Source organism: Pristiophorus japonicus, chromosome 10 (assembly GCF_044704955.1).
Source record: "Pristiophorus japonicus isolate sPriJap1 chromosome 10, sPriJap1.hap1, whole genome shotgun sequence".
Lineage (NCBI taxonomy): Eukaryota > Metazoa > Chordata > Chondrichthyes > Pristiophoridae > Pristiophorus > Pristiophorus japonicus.
In genome coordinates this window covers 107,955,432-107,972,684 of record NC_091986.1, presented here as the reverse complement: position 1 = coordinate 107,972,684, position 17,253 = coordinate 107,955,432, and positions in this window count along the sequence as shown.

Below are 17,253 nucleotides of genomic sequence, written 5' to 3'. Positions count from 1 at the left end.
AGCATAGAAATAGTAAAAGACCTGTAAAAGGAAAGGTGGGGTCAATTGGGGCCCAAAACAAGATGATCTTGTTGAGACAGAGGGCACGGCTAAAGTAGTAGTTTTTTTTTAAACATATATATTATTCGTTTGGATTTGTGCGTCACTGGTAAGGTCCGCATTTATTGCCCATCCCTACTTTCCCCGTAGAATGTGGTGGTGAGCCAGCTTCTTGAACCCCTGCAGTCCATGTGATACTACTGTGTAGCGGTTTGGTACAACTCAGGGGGCTGTTAAGAGCCAACCACATTGCTGTGGGTTTGGAATCACACACAAACCAGACCAGGTCAGGACGGCAGATTTCCTTCCTTAAAAGACATCAGTGAACCAGATGGGTTTTTACGAAAATCTGGTAGTTTCATGGTCACCATCACTGATACTAGCATTTTATTTAATTGAATTTAAATTCCCAGCTATCATGGTGGAATTTGAACTCGTATCTCCAGATCATCATTCCAGGCCTCCAGATTACTAGTCTAGTAACATAATCACTATGCTACTGTTCCCATTAAATGAGTACTTTGCATCTGTCTTCACTACAGGAGAGGATGCTGCTAATTTAACAGTAAAGGAGGAGGCAGTAGAAAAATTGGATAGGATAAAATCGAGAAAGAGGAGGTACTTAAAAGATCGGTAGCGCTCAAAGCAGAAAAGCCACCTGGTCCAGATGGAATGCATTTTCTGTTGCTGAGGGAAGTAAGGGTGTAAATTGAGGAGGCTCTGGCCACAATCTTCAAATGCTCTTTGGATTGCAAATGTTATACCCTTGTTCAAAAAACCTGATAAGCCTGGCAATTACAGGCCGGTGAGCCTTCGGTGGTGGAGGGACTTTGATACAGTGGACCTGAATTCACAGCCCCTGTAGGTGCGTACGAGGTGCGCACGCACACACCCGTAGAAGCCCCATGAGTTCCGGCTTTAGGCATGTGATGCGCATGCGCCGAAACCCAGAACTTGTGATCGATCAAGAATCCTCTTGACAGATCCACCACATCCGAAGGTAAAGGACCTCCGCAGGCGGAGAGTAGGGCTATTTTCCCAACGAATGCCCTTGAAATTCTTGAAGCAGGCATAAGGCTTGCTTTTTATCAGCGTAAGATTTTTAAAATACAGTAAAATACATTCTTTAAAAAAAAAATTTTAATATTTAAAATCCTGTTAAATAAGAAGTTTATTAAAATACGTAAATTTATTTTTTATTATATTTTGTTTTAATTAATTAACTTCAATTTTGATTTATTTGAAATGTGATTTAAAGAATATATATTTTCAGTGTTTTTGGGGGTATTCCCATTCATACTTATGCTGGTTCTGGACAAACCTTCTCCGGTGGCTCGACGGGCTCTTTTTCCCCTCTTTTTTTTTTTTTTTCCCCCCCCCCCCTCAATTAAACGCAACTCCAGCAGCTTCTCGGGTGGCTCCGGCGGGGGCTCTCCTCTTTTTTTTTTTTTCCCCCCCCCACCCCAGGCGATTAAACGCGCTGCAGCTTCAGCAGCTGCAACTTCTCCAGTGCGTCTTCCCTCCCCTATCTCAGGCTGAATGGCCTCATACAGGCCGACCGGCTGACTTTCCCAGGCAGACTTTAAAGATAAGGTAGGATTTACTTTTTTTATTGTATTTGGTGATTTCTATGGGGATCAAGGGGTATGACGAGAAAGCAGGAATGGGGTAGTGAAGTTGCATGTTCAGCCATGAACTCATTGAATGGCGGTGCAGACTCGAAGGGCCGAATGGCCTACTCCTGCACCTATTTTCTATGTTTGAGCTTTTCCTTAATGTTTGCTGCTTGTATGTTGAGACCTCTCCAGTTCCCTTCCCTCCCCTATCTCTGCCCTGATGTCTGTTGAATGTGCGCTGCTTTTTCTTAACTGCGCGCAAGGTTTTTCAGAACTGGCCACATATGCTGACCTAAGTGGATCTGGAGTACGTTTTTGCTGGCCAAAGTGGCATAAATGGCCAAAACTGACACAAGTGTCTGGGAACACCCCCTTTTGGGGAAAAAAAAACTGACCTAAAAAAAAATCGTACCTAACTGACTTAATCTGGAGCAAATTTTGGGGGGGAATATGGCATTTTCTAACTTACACCAGAAAAAACAACTTACTCCAAAAAAAAAATTGGTGCAAGTCATGTCCAAAATTGGGCCCATAGAAAGGCTGTTGAAGACTTGGAGAGGGGGCAGATAAGATTTACTATTGGGGATGAAAAACTTCAATTACGTGGAGAGACTAGAGAAACTGGGATTGTTCTCTTAGAGTAGAGAGGTTAAGGGGCGATTAGATTGGTGTTCAAAATCTTGAAGAATTTTGATCGAGTAAATAAGGAGAAGCTGTTTCCAGTGGCAGAAGGGTCAATAACCAGAGGACATGGATTTAAGGTAATTGGCAAAAGAACTTAAGACGTCGTCATGAGGAAAACAAAATATGCAGTGAGTTTTTACGATCTGGAATGCAGTGTTTGAAAGGATGGTAGAAGCAGATTCAATCGTAACTTTCAAAAGAGAATTGGATAAATACTTGAAGGGGAAAAGTTTGCTGGGCTATGGGCAAATAGCTGGGGAGTGGGTCTAATTGGATAGCTTTTTGAAAGAGCCAGCACAACCATGATGGGCCGAATGGCCTCCTTCTGCACTGTATCATTCCATGATCTGATTATTGTTGAAGGATAATATTGATTTTTTTTTTTAAGATACCAGTTTGATAAATGTTGGAACTGAGTGATATACACTCCTACTACAAATGAGTGTTTGAAGCAATTGAACTGGCAGCTGTCCTGGTAGTTCGCAATGGAGATCAAGCCAGATTTGTGTGTCGCACCTACTTTTTACTTCATTAGAAACTGAATCATTTCAAGCTCTGTTCTGGCTCATGAATTGAGAAGTTAAATGTAGTATTCCCAATGCACGGCACATTTTAAAAGGTTTGTTAGATTAATTTTGATATGAACATTCTGCCTCTAAATTTTAAAAATATACTAGTTTTGCCCAAAGCAAAATAAATCTTGGTTCTTGGAGTGCATCCAGCAGCACTTGAAAAGCTTCATGACATAAAGTATCTTTTGGAGTAGTAAATTGTTTGTGTAAAAACTACAGTCCTGTCCATTAGCGGCACTGTAGATTGTAAAGCAGGTGACATTGTTATATTATCTAGCCGAAAAGCAGATGCAGCATTAAGCAGTGAGGACTGTTTCAAGTATACATTATTTAGAGTTTGGCCTAAAATCACTTAAATAAATAAGTAGGCGGTAGCTGTTGGCAGTCGGCATTATTTGACTATGCACTTTCAATTTTGAGAATATTGCTTGTTGCAGTTGTGCTTAAGGTTCACATCATTGTGTTAGAAAACTAATTCTAAGGTTATAATTTTAAATAAATTAACTTGGAAAAAGCACAGATCTTCTAAACTGAAAGCTTTCAACGTTCAGTCAAAATACATTTCACACAAATGTTGTTTGTTCTTCTCTTCCCACTCCATTCAATTAATCATTCCATAGCTGAGCAGGTGGGCATCTTGCTCCAGTTGTTTGTCACTGATTATGTTCAGGATTAAGGGAGACTTATTTTTTTGATTATACACACTTCCCACCCGCATCCCCCATAGAGAGGGTACCTGATTTCTGCTACTGTCTTAATAGCAAGACTGCGGTCAGGGAATTTGCACATGAACTGTGCATTAATTTACTGGCTGTGCAACTACACAGCCTTCCCTTTTTAAAAAAAAAAAATCTAAACCCATCCCTCAAGCTGTTTGCTAACTTCCTGATTAAGAGGAATCAAAACCTTATTCTCTGGCCTATGATACTCATGCTCTTGAACCTGTTAGAAACTAAAGATGCCTAAAAATGTATATGGTTATGCGATTAAAATTGTGACGTGAAAAAATGCTGTATTTTAAACTCTGATGTTCGAATTGCAGACGAAATCTCTTCGGACCCGTTGGATGCTTAGAAATACTAATGTCTTGGTTTCCTGTGGATGGCATGGCTTTTTTTGTACTAGATACAATCTCCCTGTTGCTAAGCGATTATCTGTTGTTTTTCAGTTAAGACTTGAGCCTTGTTTATGTATTTTATGTATAATGCGAAGGTAGAATTTGAAGATAGCTTAACAAACCTGCTTGTGAAGGAAGTTTGGTAGGATTTAGCGTAAACACACACAGTTTGCTACGTCTTAAAGAAGGTAACACTCTGAAGCGAACGGGTTTCTGGCTTGGGCCTCTTTGGAACAAAATGGAGGATAGCGACGAAGTGGTAAGTTACAAATTTCAAAGAATGAACCCTGGGAAAGTGTAAACTGAGAAAGACATGTAGCCAAAATTTTTAGGGCGGGCTTTGACACAAGATTCGAGACAAAGAATACCATTGGGTATTAAGGTTTTAGGGAAACCTCTATAGGTCAAAAGGTCTTGTCAATATCCCGGTTCAGGCCCACCCCTAAAAATAGGTTAAAAGTGACCTCCCAGAAGCTTGTTCTCAGACAGGAGAGAGAGATTATCCTCACAGATGGAAGAGAGGAGGAGAAGTTTCTAGATGAAAGGAAGTGAATTGCTCACATGTGTCAACGATCTGTCCGATCGGATTGGTATCAGCTACTTGTCAAGGTCATATGTTTTTGCTGTATAACTAACTCTGATTAAACACAATATGCCTATCATATTGGTTTGCAATCGAACCTGATTATTTAAAGTGACCAGAGACAGCCGTAAACTTGGCTATTTCTAACAAACCTGCTGTTGGGAAATGTTTGTGAATAATGCACATTGACCAACTCTAATTTTAAAACTACTTCCTAAATGTGGTACCTAGCCTTGACTTGGAATGGTCCTAGCTGAAATTGAAAACCTAACATGAATAATTGTAGAGGACACTCGGATCCCACTGTAATTTATAACCAACAACTGAAGAATGTACAGTGCTAATGCATGGATTGCTAAGAAGCAAGACACAACATAAATAGATTTTTCTCCCTATTATTTTGTGAAAAACATGTCCTCCCTACCCACAGAAGAACAACTGGTCTCCACCCAGTATCTCCACAATGCTGCAACAGATTCTCCATGCTGTGTGGAAACACAGCCATAAGCCTCTATTTGGTGGCTGAGTACATTGGAGCTTCACTAGTACTATTCTTTGTTAATTACCTTTGAAATGCATAGCAATCACTACAACCTGTAAAGGGCAAATGGAAAGACCATGGGTATGAAAGTCAGGTCTCTGAAGGATAGAGAACTGGTTGGCAGACAGGAAGCAGAGAGTTGGGATAAACGGGTCCTTTTCAGAATGGCAGGCAGTGACTAGTGGAGTGCCGCAGGTCTCAGTGCTGGGACCCCAGCTCTTTACAATATATATCAATGATTTGGATGAAGGAATTGAGTGTAATATCTCCAAGTTTGCAGATGACACTAAACTGGATGGTGGTGTGAGCTGTGAGGGGGACACTATGAGGCTGCAGGGTGACTTGGACAGGTTAAGTGAGTGGGCAAATGCATGGCAGATGCAGTATAATGTGGATAAATGTGAGGTTATCCATTTTGGAAGCAAAAACACGAAGGCAGTATATTATTTGAATGACGGCAGATTAGGAAAAGGGGAGGTGCAACGATACCTGGGTGTCATGGTTCATCAGTCATTGAAGGTTGGCATGCAGGTACAGCAGGTGGTGAAGAAGGCAAATGGTATGTTGGCCTTCATAGCTAGGGGATTTGAGTATAGGAGCAGGGAGGTCTTACTGCAGTTGCACAGGGCCTTGGTGATACCTCACCTGGAATATTGTGTTCAGTTTTGGTCTCCTAATCTTAGGAAGGACGTTCTTGCTTTTGAGGAAGTGCAGCGAAGTTTCACCAGACTTAATTCCAGGGATGGCAGGACTGCCATATGAGGAGAGACTGGATCAACTGGGCCTTTATTCGCTGGAGTTTAGAAGGATGAGGGGGGATCTCATAGAAATGTATAAGATTCTGACAGGACTGGACAGGTTAGATGCGGGAAGAATGTTCCCGATGTTGGGGAAGTCCAGAACCAGAGGACATAGTCTTAGGATAAGGGGTAGGCCATTTAAGACTGAGATGAGGAGAAACTTCTTCAGAGAGTTGTTAACCTGTGGAATTCCCTGTCGCAGAGTTTTGTTGATGCCAGTTCATTGGATATATTCAAGAGGGAGTTAGATATGGCCCTTATGGCTAAGGGGATCAAGGGGTATGGAGAGAAAGCAGGAAAGGGGTACTGAGGGAATGATCAGCCATGATCTTATTGAATGGCCTACTCCTGCACCTATTTTCTATGTTTCAATGGATCAGTCCAGTAAGAGGGAACAGAAATTTGGGAGAGTGAACATCGTTATATGTTACAAGAAAAAATTCCGAGGAAATTTGGAAAATATTAATATGGGAGTCGATGAGATTTTGGAGTGGGAAGAAAGAGGTGCGGTAGATGAAATGCAAAGCTCAGCAGGACGCCAGCACCATCAAGTCAAGTGCTGGAGGAGCTCCAAGGGTGAATTGTGAACATTGACACTAGTTCAATCCTCCTATCCCATTTCTTTAGCTCAGTAATTCTAAAAGGGAGACTATATGTGAATATCAATCATTATAGGCAGTCCCTCGAAATTGAGGAAGACTTGCTTCCACTCAAAATGAGTTCTCAAGTGACTGTACAGTCGAATACAGGAATTACAGTCTCTGTCACAGGTGGGACAAACAGTCATTGAAGGAAAGGGTGGGTGAGGAGTCTGGTTTGCCGCATGCTCTTTCCGCTGCCTGCGCTTGTTTTCTGCATACTCTCGACGATGAGACTTGAGGTGCTCAGCGCCCTCCTGGATGCTCTTTCTCCACTTAGGCAGTCTTTGGCCAGGGTCTCCTGGGATTTGGTGGGGATGTTGCACTTTATCAAGGAGGCTTTGATCTGAGATAACTAAGCATAACATAATTCTATCTAATTGAGCTACCTTCCATAATCACGTTCTACACTGTCTGTCTTGAGTGCTACAAAGTAATAGTGTACTGCAGTCAGCTAGATATCCATTCTAGGGTCTACTGGAGCTTTTACAGGCACAATAAAAATGAAATGAAGTGGGTTGCGTGCAATTGAAATGCACTTGATTTCCTTAAGTGTCATAACCTAACATGACTAGACTAATGGACAGGTGCAGAAGATAATGAGAGCTGACTCCTTTCCAACTTTTCCCATTACCTTATGGCTGTTCTGTGACTGAAGTCTTCAATGATACAACTTAGTTGGTATACAATAGATATGATGGAGAATTTCCCATTGTTCCTCTTACAAGTTAGTTGGAAGCCGAGGCACTGTTGACAAAACAGCCTCAAGTTCCTCATCTGAAATTAAAATTAAGATTCGCTCCTTTGTTTCTCAAACGAGACAAATTCCCCTTGTCCATTTCGATCAATGTAGTTTCGAGCTGTGAAATTAACCTCCTCAAATGATCCTAGCTTGAAATTAACCCATCCTCCACAGCTGAACCAATCTAAAGATTCTAGCCTAAACACCTACATGCAAACTTAAGGTAAGGCTTTCTTTCGACAAGGGAGTTTTTGACCCCTCGAGCCTGCTCCGCCATTCAATAAGATCATGGCTGAACTGGCCAAGATCAACCGAGACTCTGCCTTTGACTCGAGTGTTCTCGACTCCATCCCGCAGCATGCTACTCGTCACCACCTCAGTAAAATCCCAACACTGCATGAGGTAGAAAAAGCCATAAGACAGTATAAGAACAATAAGGCTTCGGGATGGAATCCCCGCTGAGGCACTGAAGAGGCACTACTGGCACGAATACATGACCGCATCTCTCTGGAGGGAGGAGAGCATGTCGGGAGATCTGAGAGAGGCAGTGATCATGACCATCTTTAAAAAAGGGGACAAGTCCGACTGTGGCAACTACAGAGGAATCTCCCTGTTAACAGCCACTGGGAAGGTCGTCGCTAGAGTCCTCCTTAACCGTCTTCTCCCTGTGGCTGAGGAACTCCTCCCGGAGTCATAGTGCGGCTTTTGTCCCCTACGGGGTGCAATGGATATGATTTTTGTAGCACGACAGCTGCAGGAAAAATGCAGGGAACAGCACCAGCCCTTATACATGGCCGCCTTCGACCTTACAAAGGCCTTTGAGGGTCTATGGAGCGTCATCCTCCGTTTCGGATGCCCTAAAAATTCATCATCCTCCGCCTGCTCCACAACGACATGCAGGCTGTGATCCTTACAAACGGCTGCGTCATCGCCTCAACCCGCTTTTCAATCTTCCTCGCTGCCATGCTCCACCTCAGTCGACAAGCTCCCATTGGATTAGAGCTAAACTACAGAACCAGTGGGAAGCTGTTCCACCTACGCTGTCTCCAGGCCAGGTCAAAGACCACCGCAACCTCTGTCGTCGAGCTACAGTACGCGGATGACGCCTGCGTCTGTGCACGTACAGAGGCTGAACTCCAGGACATAGTCGACGTATTTACTGAGGCGTACAAAAGCATAGGCCTTGCGCTAAACGTCAGCAAGAAAGGTCCTCCACCAGTCTGTCCTTACCGCACAACAATGTCCCCCGGTCATCAAGATCCATGGCGTGGCCCTGGACAATATGGACCACTTCCCATATCTCTGGAGCCTCCCATCAACAAGAGCAGGCATTGACAACGAGATCCAACACTGCCTCTAGTGCGCCAGTGTAGCCTTCGGCCGCCTAAGGAAAAGTGTTTGAAGAACAGGCCCTCAAAACTGCCACGAAGCTGATGGTCTACAGGGCTGTAGTAATACCTGCACTCCTGTATGGCTCAGAAACATGGACCATGTACAGTAGACACCAAGTCGCTGGAGAAGTACCACCAACGATGTCTCCGCAAGATCCTACAAATCCCCTGGGAGAACAGATGCAGCAACATTAGCGTCCTCGTCCAGCCCAAAATCTCCAGCATTGAAGCACTGACCACACTTGATCAGCTCCGCTGGGCAGGCCACATAGTTCACATGCCAGACACGAGACTCCCAAAGCTAGCGCTCTACTCGGAACTCCTTTGGCAAATGAGCCAAAGGTGGCAGTGGAAACGTTACAATGACACCCTCAAAGCCTCCCTGATAAAGTGAAACATCCCCACTGGCACCTCGGAAGACCCTGGCCAAAGACTGCCTTAAGTGGGGGAAGGGCATCCGGGAGAGCGCTGAGCACCTCTAGACCCGTTGCCGGGAGCGTGCTGAAATCAGCGCAGGCACCTGTGACAGAGACTGTGGTTCTCGTATTGGACTGTACAACTACCTAAGAACTCATGTTAAGAGTGGAAGCAAGTCTTCCTCGATTCCGAGGGACTGACGATGATGATGATGGTGGAACTGATCTTGGCCTCAACTCCACTTCCCTGCCCGCTCACCAGAACCCTTAACTCCCTTATTCAAAAATATATATCTCCACCTTAAATACATTCAATGACCCAGCCTCCAAAGCTGCCTGGGCAGAGAATTCCACAGATTCACGAGCCTCTGAGAAGAAATTCCTCATCTCCGTTTTAAATGGGCGATCCCTTATTCTGAAACTATGCCCCCCTAGATTCCCCCATGGGGAAACATCCTCTCTGCATCTACCCTTTCAAGCCCCCTCATAACCTTACATGTTTCAATAAGATCACCTCTCATTCTTCTAAACTGCAATGAGTATAAGCCCAACCTGCTCATAACAACCTTTCTTCCTAACACAATCCCTTCATCTCGGGAATGAACCTCGTGAACCTTCTTTGAGCTGCCTCCAATGCAACTATATCCCTCCTCAAATAAGGAGAACAAAATATGCAGTACTCTAGGTGTGGTCTCACCAATACCTTGTACAGTTGTAGCAGGACTTTCCTACTTTTATACTCCATTCCCCTTGCAATAAAGGTCATCATTCCATTTGCCTTCCTAAATACTTGCTGTACCTGCATACTAACTTTTTGTGTTTCATGTACAAGGACCCCTGGATCCCTTTGTACTGCAGCATTTTGTAATCTCTCCCCATTTAAATAATATAATTGGCTTTTTTATTTTTCCTACTTCACATTTTCCCACATTATACTCCACCTGCCAAATTTTTGCCCACTCACTGAGCCTGTCTATATCGCTTGCAGATTCTTTGTGTCCTCTTCACAACTTGCTTTCCCTCCTACCTTTATCAACAAATTTGGCTACATTACACTTGGTCCCTTCATCCAAGTCATTAATATCGATTGTAAATAGTTGAGGCTTTAGCACTGATCCTTATGGCACCCCACTAGTTATAGCTTGCCAACCTGAAGATTACCCATTTATCCCGACTCTGTTTTCTGTTGGTTAGACAATCCTCTATCCATGTTGATATTTTATCCCCAACCCCGTGAGCTCTTATCTTGTGTCGTAATCTCTTATGTGGTGCCTTATCGAATGCTGCTGGAAATCCAAATAAACTACATCTACTGGTTCCCCTTTATCCACCCTGCTCATTACATCCTCAAAAAACTCCGGCAAATTTGACGCACGTGATTTCCAATTCGTAAAACCATGCTGACTCTGCTTGACTATGATTTTTTAAATATCTTGCTACTACGTCCTTTAATAATTGACACCAGCATTTTCCTAATGACAGATGTTAGGCTAACTGGCCTATAGTTTCCTGCTTTCTGTCTCCCTCCTTTTTTAAATAGGAGTGTTACATTTGCGATTTTCAAATCTGCTGGGACCTCTCCAGAATCCAGGGAATTTTGGTAGATTACAACCAATGCATCCATTATCTCTGCAGCCACTTCTTTTAAGCCCCTAGGATGCAGGCCATCTGGTACAGGGGACTTGTCCATCTTTAGTCCCATTATTTTACTGAGTACTTTTTCTCTAGTAATAGTGATTGTTTTAAGTTTCCCCCCTCCTATAGCCCCTTGATTATCCATTTTTGGGGTGCTTTTTAGTGTCTTTAACTGAGAAGACCGATACAAAATATTTGTTCAAAGTCTGCCATTTTCCTGTTTTCCATTATTAATTCCCCAGTCTCATCCTCGAAGGGAACCAACGTTTTCCTTAGCTAATGTCTTTTTTATATACCTGTAGAAACTCTTACTATTTGTTTTATATTTCTTGCTAGTTTACACATAATCTATCTTCTCTCTCCTTTTTAGTCGTCATTTGCTGGTTTCTAAACATTTGCCAATCTTCTGGCTTGCCACTAATCTTTGCAATATTGTATGCCTTTGTTTTCAATTTAATACCATCCTTTACTTCCTTAGTTAGCTACAGATGGTTCATACTTCTGAGTCTTTCTTTCTCACTGGAATATATTTTTGCTGTGCGTTATGAAATATCTCCTTAAATGTCTGCCACTGCTTATCTACCATCTTACCCTTTTAATCTATTTTCCCAGTCCACTTTAACCAACTCTGCCTTCATACCTTTGTAATTCCCTTATTTAGGTTCAGGACATTGGTTTGAAACTAAACTTTCTCTCCTTCAAACTGAATTTGAAATTCTACCATGTTGTGATCACACGAACTTAGAGGATCCTTTACTATAAGATCATTAATTAATCCTATCTCATTGCACATTACCAGTTCTAAAATAGCCTGCTCCCTGGTTGGTTCCACAATGTATTGTTGTAAAAAATCATCCCGAATACACTCAGTGAACTCGTCCTCAAAGCTACCTTGGCCAATTTGATTTGTGCAATCAATATGAAGATTCGAATCACCCATGATTATTGTCTTATCTTTCTTACAAGCCTCTATTATTTCTTGATTTATACTCTGTCCTACAGTGTAGCTACTGTTCAGGGGCATGTAGACTACTCCCACCCAGTGACTTCTTTCTCATTATTTATTATCTCCACTGAAACTGATTCTACACCTTGATCTTCTGAGCCATTATCATTCTCACTACTGCACTGATCTCATCCTTTATAAACAGAGCTACCCCACCTCCTTTTCATTTCTACCTATCGTTCTGAAATGTCAAATACCTCCTGAATATTCAGTTCCCAGCCTTGGTTATCTTGCAACATTTGTCTCTGTAATGGCTATCCGATCATACCCATTTATTTCTATTTATGCTGTCAAATTTTAATGATATAACTGGTCAGTATGAGGATTTGCCAAGCAATTTAATGTAGATAAAGCCATAGAGGCCCCCAAAAAGGTAAGTTTTAAATTAATTTTGTGAGGCCGGAAGTAGCACAAGATCTCCTCTGGGCCCCACCAAAACAATCTGTTTCACTGCCGTTCCAGGTTCGTCTCCCTCCGTGATGGAGGCCCCCACCCCTCTCCAAATGTGCCGGATGCCGCCCAATATATGGCTATCTAATCCATGGTGCTATATTGGGGCTCCCGTTTATCGTCCATAGCTTGCCGGTTCCATTTAAATGAGACCCATGGTTATGGCCACTTTGCCCCAGAATGGGCGGGCTGCTGCCACTCTCCATCAGCCTGCCATCCAAAAGTTAAAATCGATCCAAAGGATTTTTGATGTCTGACAGTGAAGCAGGCAGATAGATGATGTAGAATATGAAATTAGGGATATATGTTAATGAGTCGTAACTGTCGAGTGGACTGATGAGCTTTCCCAAAGTTTAAATGGAGATGGGATGAGATGGCCGAAATTATTTCCATCCATTTTGGAGATCTATGCCAAAAATGAGTGCTGCTGTGTATCCCAAAAGTAATTGGGAAGCACCAACTACCATGTTTAACTGAACGTTGCACTAGCACAATATCTGTGGAGGCCTTGCATTCCATATGAACTGTAGAGATTCCAAATTCAGTTCTAAAAATGTGGGACTGAGGAATATGGAAAGGGAGCATTTTAAAATTAAACAGCGGAGAATATTCTATTTAAAAAAAAAACTGACTGCCCAAAAGGAAAAGAGATGATGCATCTCTCTGTTCATGGCTTAACAAGCCATCCAAAATGTGAGGACATAGTTAGCATAGTATAGGTATGCAGTGCAGTATAAATAAGAAAATTATTAAGAATAGTAACAAATACAGAATACCTGCAAACCCATGCCTCCAAAAACAAGATCCAGATCAGAAAAATTCCTGATTTGCATCGGGTAAAGCTTTTCCTAAGATCACAGAACTTATAAAGGAAAATCAAAAGTTGATACAAGTTTCTCCAAACCTCATGGTCATTAATAATATCAAATTTCAGAATTTTGGAGTTTTTTTAAACAGTTGGAAATTTGGGCCATAATTTGCTGTCAAAATAACAGCAAGGCTAATACACTCGCTGTTATTTCAGGCGAGGGCAGATGCGAGGTTAAATGAGGAAATCGAAAAGTTGTTGTCGGAGATGGGCCGCTGTGCAGTTTGCTTTGAGGAAATGGCATCTTGTTGTCTGCGTCATCATTGAAATGCATTGATTGGTGTCAAGTTGCTGTATTTGTGCGCATTTAGTTACAAACTCAAATCGCCACAAAAAGTTAAATTTTGTCCATTCCCGTTTCATCATAGGCAGTCCCTCAAATCGAGGATGACTTGCTTCCATGTCAAAAAGTTGACGGGTGTTTCAATGAAGGACCTAACTAGGTCCGAACTAAATCTTGAAGGGTGGAAGATGCCTGTGCTTGGATTTTTTTTTTAATGTGTGGTGACTGTTGCACACCAGCCACGCCACGGGCTTGACAGAGCTTGGTCTTGGCCCAGTAGCAAGGATTAACCAAGACGATTGGAAACCAGCTCTGCTGCACGGACCTAGTGCGCACACATATATCAGTGTGGGCTGGCCCGTGCTGCCCCTGGGCCTTTGCCTCTTCTGGGCCCCGAACTCGCACCTCTCCTGGGCCCTGGTCACGTCCCTCTACAATCTCTCGCCGCTCATTCACCCTGACCTCGCCGCTTCTGCTGTTCCTGCACACGCTCCAATCACCTGGACCTTGGTGACGTCCCTTTTCACTGCCGTTGCTCTCCTGCTCCAGCACGTGCTGCTCCCTGGGGTGGTATGCCGTCACGCTGCTCCTTCCACTCCCTAGCCTGCTCCAATGGTGCTCGCAGGCCGGGGGCCATTCGGCCTGCTGGGTTAGGCTTCCACACTGCTCCTTCCGATTCCCGTTTAAGTATGCATTTACCGACGCAATATGTGTTCATTACTGCCAGTCAACCACTCTGGCACTGAAAATAAACTATTCCAAGTGTGGAGTCTCATTCCAACAGGTTTTAATTGTTGGAGGTTTAAAAAATGTAAAATTTAAAGGGCAGGTTTGTGCCCATTTTGCTCCCATGGCGGAGTGGAAAAATAAATTTTTTGGGCGCTAAACGTGGCGCACAAAATTTAGCGTCCAGGTGGAAAATTCGGTAGCAGGTTTGTGCCGTTGATAAAAATTATTGTCCGCCCGTTTTTTTTAACCATTTTTATGACGTCAATTGGCATGCAATTCTCCGCTATTGCCGCAGGTGGAAAATTCACCAATATTGCCATTTTTACTGCCCGCCCAAAAACACGCCAAAAAAAAATTCAAGTCTTACCAGGTCAGACCCACGATGCACCCGGCACTAACAACGCCATCTTGAAAAACGGAACAGAAGTTCAATGTATAAAAGGATTTGGAGAGAAAGCTCATTTTACACATTGAGGTTTTTGTGAGTTTATAGTTTGTTTTTAAGGCTATTTAAGGACATTTAAAAGAATGGGGGCTATAATATATTTGCCATTATTGCTGGCTGACTTTTCTATGCAACATCGAGTTGGAAGAAAGCTTATTCAAGAGCATTTTGAGCGTAATCAAAGAGCTCGCAGACATGGGGAGGAGACCTTCCCGCCCCCAAATGAGTTTACAGGCACCAGCGTTCATACCTGCAGCTGTCTGAGGCACATTGCTTTTGAAGGCTGCACTTCCAAAAAGAGATATGCTAGCTGATAAAGGCAGACCGACAGCCTACCAGCAGGAACAGGACTGCACTGCCCGTCGAGGTGAAGGTTACTACGGCACTTGCCTTCTTTCAGGCATCAGCAGGGGACATATACTGCATCTCGCAGTGTGTTACACATACCTACATTCACCAGGTGACTACTGCACTGTATGCATGCAGGATGGACTTTATAAAGTTCCCAATGACCAAAGAGGCACAGAATGAGAGGGCTATAGGTTTTGCACAAATTGCTGGCTTCCCCAACGTTCAGGCTGCCATTGACTGTACACACATCGCGCTGCGAAAACCTTTTGAGGATCTAGAGGTTTACCGAAACCGAAAGGGATTCCACTCGCTGAACATAGTGTGCAACCATACTCAGCGCATCACGGCAGTAAATGCCTTGTTTCCAGGGAACATCCATGATGCTTTCATCTTGCGTGAGAGCAGTATCTCATACCTGTTTGAGGGTCAGCTACAAGGCTAGAGCTGGGTGCTGGGGGACAAAGGTTACCACCTCGCCAACTGGCTCATGACCCCCCCTCTGGGACCCTCCGACAGAAGCCGAGCATCGCTATAATGACAGCCATATAGCCTCATGCAACATAGTCGAAAAGACAATTGGAGTGCTCAGGCAGCGCTTTCGATGCCTGGACCACTCTGAAGGCAGCCTGCAATACTCTCCTCAACGGGTCGCTGAGTTCATTGTGGCACTGCATGCTACACAACTTAGCCATCATGAGGGGACAGGATTTGCTACTGGGGACTGCAGGCCCACCTCAAGAGACGGAGGGGAGGAGGTGGAGGAGTAGAAGGAGGTGGAGGAGTAGAAGGAGGACGAGGAGCCTGACAATGAACCCATGCCACCACCCTCTCCACTACCACGGGAGGCCTCATGGAGTTTTCGCCACTGCACAAGTCTTGCGTCAGCAGCTCATAATTCAACGCTTTGCTTGAACAGTGAAAGGCATATTTCACCATTGACTGCCCACTCTATCCCACCATATTGACTATTACCCCTCTTAATCTGCAAATGGGACACTGCACAAGAATTGTTAAGGTAAACAAAAGAATTTATAAAACATTTAAACTTTTTATGAAACATTTGTACATTTATGAAACTTTGTAAACTTCAATTTTGAAACTTATACAAATTGTGTTCACGTGAAAAATGTATTTAACTGTAATAAAATAACCGAAACAGGAAAACAACCAGCAAAATAACAAAAAAAGAAACAACCCCTGCACCAAACATCTTTTAACTGCGGCTACCTTACCCCCCCCGCCCCGGCCCCCCAATCTCAACAGCTTCTTGCCCCTGTCCCTATCTGTGTTGGGACCAAGACAGTGTGCAGCAAGGTGCATAGAGCACTGCTGTTGTTGGCGGAGAGACAATGGAGACTCCATTGGACGCCCTGGAGAAGCTCTGGGTATGAAAGGCCCGGCTTCTGAGTGGGAAGGCTCTTGCTCGGCCTCAGCACTCTCTGGTGCTGTCGGTCTGGATGGTATGACACTGGGGACCACAGTGCCAAAAGTCAAGACCATCAATTGCGCTGAGCATTGACGGCCTCGGTGTTCTGCCGCGTCGCAGCTACAATCTGCGACATGCCCTCCCTCATGTCTGCAGATAGTGCAGCAATGTTGCCGGAGATGCCACCCAGGGCCTGGAGGAGCTCTCAACCGAGTTCCCACCATATCCAGGTGTGCGTCTGCCTGTCTTTCAGCAGACCGGCTTTGCTGACTCAACATCCGAAGAGACGGTATACGGGGTTCAACCCTGGGGGTGCGTTGCTGCACATGACTTGGACCCGCTTCCTCGGATTGGGCGAAGCCTGTGAATGTGGCTTCCTCTGAGGAACTTGTGGCCACAGCTAAAAGAGGTAGTGACTGCATCACCCCCACCCCCCTCCCCCCTCTCCGCAACAGCTTCATTATCTTGTTCCTCCTGTGGAGGGTCTCAGCGTGGCCCTCATCTGCCTCCTCGACCCACACACGATGGGCTAAGGTGGAGGCTTCCATAGGAGGATGTGACACCTCAGAATCCTCATCTGCAAAATAGAAAACAACAGACGAGTGGTTAGCAGCAGAGGAGGGGGCAGGGTGACATGAGTAAGGTCATGTAGCGCAGGCTTATTTGAAGGACCACCACTGCTGCATTATATGCATCACGTTACCTGAACCCTAGTCCACAAACAATACATCACATTGCCCCAACCCAGCCCGGAGATTTTACAGGACTTGCCCTCAGTTTGGAACATGGGCTTAGCACCCGCATGGTTAGTTGACATCCTGGAGGCACCAATTAGACCTGTCACTCTCTCCTCCAAGTCTGTCAATGGATGTGTTTGGGGCGGACCGCCGCCTGTCCATCGCTGCTCCCGGCAATTGTGGG